The sequence below is a fragment of the Colletes latitarsis genome, chromosome 14 (assembly GCF_051014445.1).
Source record: "Colletes latitarsis isolate SP2378_abdomen chromosome 14, iyColLati1, whole genome shotgun sequence".
In the NCBI taxonomy this organism is placed as follows: domain Eukaryota; kingdom Metazoa; phylum Arthropoda; class Insecta; order Hymenoptera; family Colletidae; genus Colletes; species Colletes latitarsis.
The window spans coordinates 23,943,193-23,949,192 of NC_135147.1; the positions used below are offsets into that span (position 1 = coordinate 23,943,193).

The 6,000-nt window shown below is 52.2% G+C and overlaps 1 protein-coding gene across 4 annotated transcripts in view; it reads right to left on the bottom strand.

Moving 5' to 3' along the window:
• The window catches only part of Grh (grainy head), a 144,975-nt gene extending 142,813 nt beyond the window's left edge, over positions 1–2,162 (bottom strand). For 2 of the 4 annotated variants that reach the window (XM_076782284.1, XM_076782286.1), the window contains exon 1: positions 1,002–2,161. The gene's annotated coding sequence lies outside the window, so the exon portion shown is untranslated. Of the gene's footprint in view, positions 1–1,001 lie in introns of all 4 variants that reach the window. The other 2 variants (XM_076782285.1, XM_076782283.1) reach the window with 2 other exon arrangements.
• Positions 2,163–6,000: the final 3,838 nt, after the last annotated feature.

Genomic DNA, 6,000 nt, shown 5'->3' on the forward strand with positions numbered 1-6,000 from the left:
ATTCTTAATTCGAAAGAAATGGTATTCGAGGCCACGTTTCGAGTCGACTCGAGAATCCCAAGAGATGGTTAATCCATACGAGTATGAATTGCATTCTATTCGTCGCCAAGATGTTTCTATAGTCACAATTCAAAGAAAAATGGTAAAAATTGTGTCCAAAGATTGTTTCGACGAAATGGTAAACATCAAGGACGTCTCAAATCATCTCGAGAATTCTAAGAAACTAACTAATGGGCCTGAATCTCCGTTTTGTTCTTTGATAATTATGTTCCATCAGAATCGGGTAACATAGTAAAGATTGTCTCTATAATTGGATTCATCTGGATCTATACAGATTCGAGAATCCAAATTTAGACAAAACGACACAGATTGAATCACAGTTTGATTCGACTGCAGAAAATTTCTGTTTAACCCTAGGAGGGTTTGTTTGGATTCAGACAGAATGGTAAATATTGACACATTCCAAGCCGACTTAAGAATTCCAGGGAACCAATTCCTCTAAGTCACCATTGCATTCTGTTTGTTTTTAATAACCTTTGTATTCATACAATATGGCGAAGATCGAATCTATGGATTATTTCAACGGAGAGACTCATCAACAACATCTTCCGTTGTATCATATCGATCAGATTCAAATGAAATGGTTCTAGCTACTGATATTCTTCTATACTCGAAGAAAAGTAAGTTTCAAATCAACTAGAGAATCGCAAAATGATAAAGATTGCAACTGATTCTTCGACGATCCCTTCGTACTCAAACAAAATGGTAAACATCGAGTCTATGGCTCGAGTCGACTCATCTTCCATCGCGTATGCGACCATATTCTTCGGTTTCGCGGTGAATTCCAAAAATAATAAAGCTCGAGAATGTACGCGTAGATGGTCGAAGCGTCGTGTTTACCGGGCAGGTGACCCGGCGCGTCACCTGTGCGTCACCGCGCAGGTAGCCTCCGCGCGGCGATGCAACGCGAAAACGAAAATCGACTGGTAAGAGATACTCACTTCTTGGGGTTTCGCGTTACAGAAAACGGAGTAGACGGGATATCGCTGGCGTAGAAGAAATCTGCGGCGCATCCGCGCCTTAGTCCTCCGGACTTCGGTGGTCGCTGCGCCGGCAAAGTGGATGGTCGCGCGCGCGCGCGCGCTCTGTCCGTTGTCTGTGTGTGCGCGCGGCAAGAGTGGAAGAAGGTGGTTAGGCGGTAGGTCGGGGGTGTTGGTGGGGTGGTGGTGTGCGAGGGGGCTGAAGAGGAGGGAGGGGGGGCAACTACAAACTACTAAGCGTCCCTCCTGTGTTCCGGATCACATCTCAACGGATGATAGTGTCACCACCTTCGACCGCGGACCGAGGCGTCCAGGAGCGCGTATTCTGCGGTTTCGGTGTCTGGGATATGGAGGCCTCCTCCGGTCGAGCCAGATATCACCCTGTTCCCCGTGACGCGCGTACACGGGGCTGTCCGGATCGACGACACCGTGGCAACACACGAATTTCACTCCGCGCACCTCATTATCCTCGTTTCCGGTCCGTCAGCTACGGGTCCGCTCGCCCGTGACCTGTCGTTCTGTGTCGCGCGTGCACACACCCCTCTTCGACGCGGCGGTGTCACGAGGAGCTGGCTCTCCCCCGTGAACGGTTTTCCTCCAAAACCGGATCGTCTTGTCCGCGATATTCACACTGGTATACACCGGCTTTCAGGCACAACACGCGCACGGTCGCGCGCACCGCGGCGAGAACGACGACCGCAACGACAACGACGACGACAAGGACAACGACGACGGGAACGACGGGCACGACGACATCGTCGCCGATGAATCGAACGCGAGGAGAGCGGTGCTCCGGCGAACGCGACGACGTTGCGACACCGCGATATACACCCGACGATAATGGCCCCCGTAACGCGTAACGCGTAGACGAGGGTGGAACGATGCACTACCCCGAACTGTGCGGCCCAACAGGTAGAATTAAACCGCCCAAAGTTTGGGCAGCCGCTGCAAGCAACAAACGAAGCAGCCTCACGGTGCTCTCTCGGATCGTTCTCTCTTCTCTCGGGATACGGCAACATGGCCGCCGTCGCCGCCGCCTCCCAGCATCCCGCTCTCGGCTCCGTGTCTCGAACCCCCCTCTCTTCTCTCCTCCAACACACACGCTATACTCTGCTCTCTCTCCGTTCCGCGTACCGCGTTCCTTCCCTCTTCGTCTGCCTCCCGCGCTCCCGAATCTCCTCTCTCCGTCTCGCTTCACCTATCTTTCTTCCTTCGCTTACCTGGCCACCCTATGACACCTCCCCATTTAGGCTCTTTCTCCGTTGATCCACCTTCCTCCTCCGATGCCTTCGTTCTCCGTCTATCGCCTCCGTTTTCCGTTCCGCTCCGTCTCGCGGTCTACCTGTAGCGCTGTCTCGCCGTACTCCCACTCCGCTCGGGAATCCAGCGGTACACCTTGGCGCGGAGAGGTGGCGAGAGGGACTCCGTTCTTTCTTCCTCGTTCAGGTTTATCTTTGTCGCGCACAGGTGAGACGAGGAGTCCCGAAAGAAGGACGCGACCCGGCGAAAGGGAAGAGAGAGGAGGGAGACAGGCTAGACGGCGCGCAGGTAGCCAACGCCGAACAAGGACCAGGCGAACCTACGTGTCCGTTCGCCGGACGAGGATCGAGCTAGTCTCTTACGACGACCTGCACGGATACAAACAGAGCATCGAGTCATCGACGAGGCGGCCAGGCAGCCGGGGCTCTCGGCCACCCGGCATTATCGTGTCTCCGGCAGCGTCTCTCTCTGCCTTGGTCATCTTCGTTGCTCCCCTCGCTACCTTGAGAGGGATACCTGGCCCGCGGGAGGAACGAAGACGCCAGGGAACACGCACACGAGTCCATTATCGGCCTCTCGGCGTCCTTCTCCGTCGCGATCGATCTGCCCGAGCTTTCTCCTTTTCCGTCTCTCGCTACCTTGAGAAGGATACCCCGGGCCGCTGAATGCCGCGGAGAAGGAGGACGCAGAACCGTGTACGTGGATTATCGTAATTCTCCCTTCCCTCCAACCCCAGAGCTCTCGTTTTATCCCCCCGGAACGTTCCCACCTTGAGAAGGATATCCAGATATCGCGGCGATGTCCCGACGAATACCGAAAGGCGAACGGAAACGGAGCCACGTGTGACGGCGTGGGTACCACCAGGTTTATCGATCCTCCCGAATATCGCTCGGACTTTCACTTCGACTTCTCTTTGTTCGTCCACCGGGTCCCCCCTCCCCCGCCCCTTACTTCTCTCGGATAGTTCTTATCGAGCTTTTTATCGGGGACGGTACAGCAGAGGAGGGGAAGAGGAAGATTCTATGAGGCTCTTCGGTCACGGAAAAAAGAAACGACACCCCCGTGGAAGAGAGGCAGGAGCCAGGGGACGCCGAGGATGACCGAAAAGGAAGACGAAGAAGCTCCTGCCGTGCACCGATATATAGGTACACACGTGCGTGCTATTGATTCCCCGTTGCATCGAGGCGCAAGAGAGTATATAGACGCAAACGGCCGAGGAAGAACGAAGCTGCCGTTGCTGCTTCTGATGCTGCTGCTGCTGCTGCCGTAGCGGCTACGGAGACGGACTCTGGATCGAACGTGGGGGAGAGGGGGGTGGCGGCGGGAGGGACGACGACGGCGGGAGGGAGAGTGCGTGAGCCCTGATAGAAGGAACGAGAGGAGAAAATGAGCGACCGTGGACGAACTCCTCCGTCTCGCTCTTTTCCATCGTGGATCCCGCTGTCTCGGTCCCGCCAGGCTACCTCCCTGTTTGGTTCTCTTAGCCGCTCGCGAAGGGAGAGATTAAAAAGAGAAAAAGGGAGGAGCTGGAATTAAAAGAGGAAAAAACGACGAGGAGGAAGCGAGAGCCGAGAGGGAAGGCGAGGAAGCAGCGGGGCTGGACGAAGCGAGACGGAGACTCGTGAAAAATGGGCACCCAGCGAGAGAAGACAGCCTCGGGCTACGTCGCGCGATGCGACCCTGTACAGGGAGGGATCCGTTCCCTCGGAGATGTATAAACTTCGTGGCGTACGCGAAGCGACCGACCACGGAGGAAATTATTCTCGCGACGGTCGAATCGCCGGGCTCGCATGGACGCTGTTTAGCAGGGAGTAATTAGGGGATCGACGTCGTGACATGCGACGAGACTCGGATAATTTGAATACGCACGCCTTCCCGTGAGAATCGTCGTCCGCTGGTCGTTACGCGTGCAACGGTGCCGCGTGGGTGGCTGCACGCAACTGCGTGGGCGGACCGCGGAGAAGGAGGTGGAGATACGTCGACGTTTTCGCGGCCTAGTGGGGGGCTACAGCCGCGTTTACGAACGATTCTTTTTACGTCGACCTTGACTCTTTTATGCCGATAGAACGCTGCCGCGATCCGCAACCTGGCGACTTACCTCCCAGGGGTGAATCAACCCCGAAAAAATCTAATATTAAAAATATATTTCAAACAAAGTTAGTTTAATATAAATTCGTGAAGATGCAGACCCAATTGGAACCAAAAGTTCAAATCGAAACCGAAAGTCTCGGAAGGATTCTCCGATCCGAGCAAATCAGTATTTTCAATATTGATTTAACTAATACTTAAGACGGTTATCCTAAAAAAACATTGCCTAGGAAGAGGTCCATGAGACTCCCAAGAGGTGTCCGTGGAAAGAAAGATTGGATGACCCAACGATGGTCGACATGTTTACTTCCGTCCGCCTTGTTTCGTGGCGAATTTCTAATCCACGATCAAAATTGCGTTTCTACGATTCATCACGTCGAACGGTAAAGTTCGCGGAAACACGAGAAGAGGCATTGCCAGCATCACCGGCCGCGGAGAGAACGAATTAGTCGAACCGACGTCTACAAAATCGTTTGTCCGAGGCGAGTCGCGATTCCTCGGTGTTTATTTTATTTAGACAGCGAACGATGCCGCCAGGAGATACATCACTGGGTGGTTTCAGTAGAAACGTCTACAGGCGACTCTGTCGTAGGTCGTGTCGCGCGTAATTGCGCGCATCCTTCTGAACGGTCGGCGACAAGTTATTATCGGTGAAATACGCGTCCTTCTCGGCCGGACGGCCATTTCTCATCGGTCACAAAGTGCGAAAATCTCTCTCGGGGTTCGTTATTCGCTTTATCGTCAACTTGCACAGTGTTTCTTCGTATCGAGAAAAAAATCGCTGGAGAAATACGGTAATTCTTAACAGAAATTCTTTAATCGCGAAGAAAATAAAACCTATTCGTTCTGTTGCTGAAGTAAAGGTGGTAATTTCGAAGAAAAAAGGAAAACTACAAGTTCGTACAAAATGAATTGCTTTGCGCCAACGACGAGAAAAAAATTGTTACCCTGTTTTTACGTAATTTCATCTACCTATTACGGAAAATAAACGAAAAAAGGTACGTCGGTTAACTAGATCGAAAGAAAAATCCTCGGTTTCGTAATGATTTGCTACAAAAACGTCGAACCGACGGCAGTTTAATCCAATAAAACCGTGCTCGGCGTGTTAAATTATCAGTGCATTTTGTAATTATATTCCTGCAACTTTTTCGTGCCGCTGGTGCTCCTTCGTTTCGATTAAAAATCCTATTATGTCGTCATTACGGCTCTGGCGGCAAAAAATGAGAGCGTGTAACGCGTTGGGTAATTATGCGCGCGAGAGAGAGTTCAACGCGTGGCGTTCCAATTTGAAGTCTCCGTGGAGATTCGGCTTCTGTCCAGGCGTCGAAGTCTCCGTGGAGATACGGTTTCTGTCCAGGCGTCGACGTCTCCGCGGAGACTCGTCGCTTGCGCAGCAAACGCAGATTACGTTCGACTTCTGTAAAAACTTATACGACAGGACGATAAAAGATTGTTCGTCGCTCTTCTAACCTCACGCTTTATTAGCCACATTAACGCGGGGATTAACAAGGTGACATTTGTAAATAACGTCGTGTTGTCCATTTAGAATGCACGAAGATACTACACGAATTTTTCTACCCGATGGAAAACTGGTTTGCACACTCGGGGTACC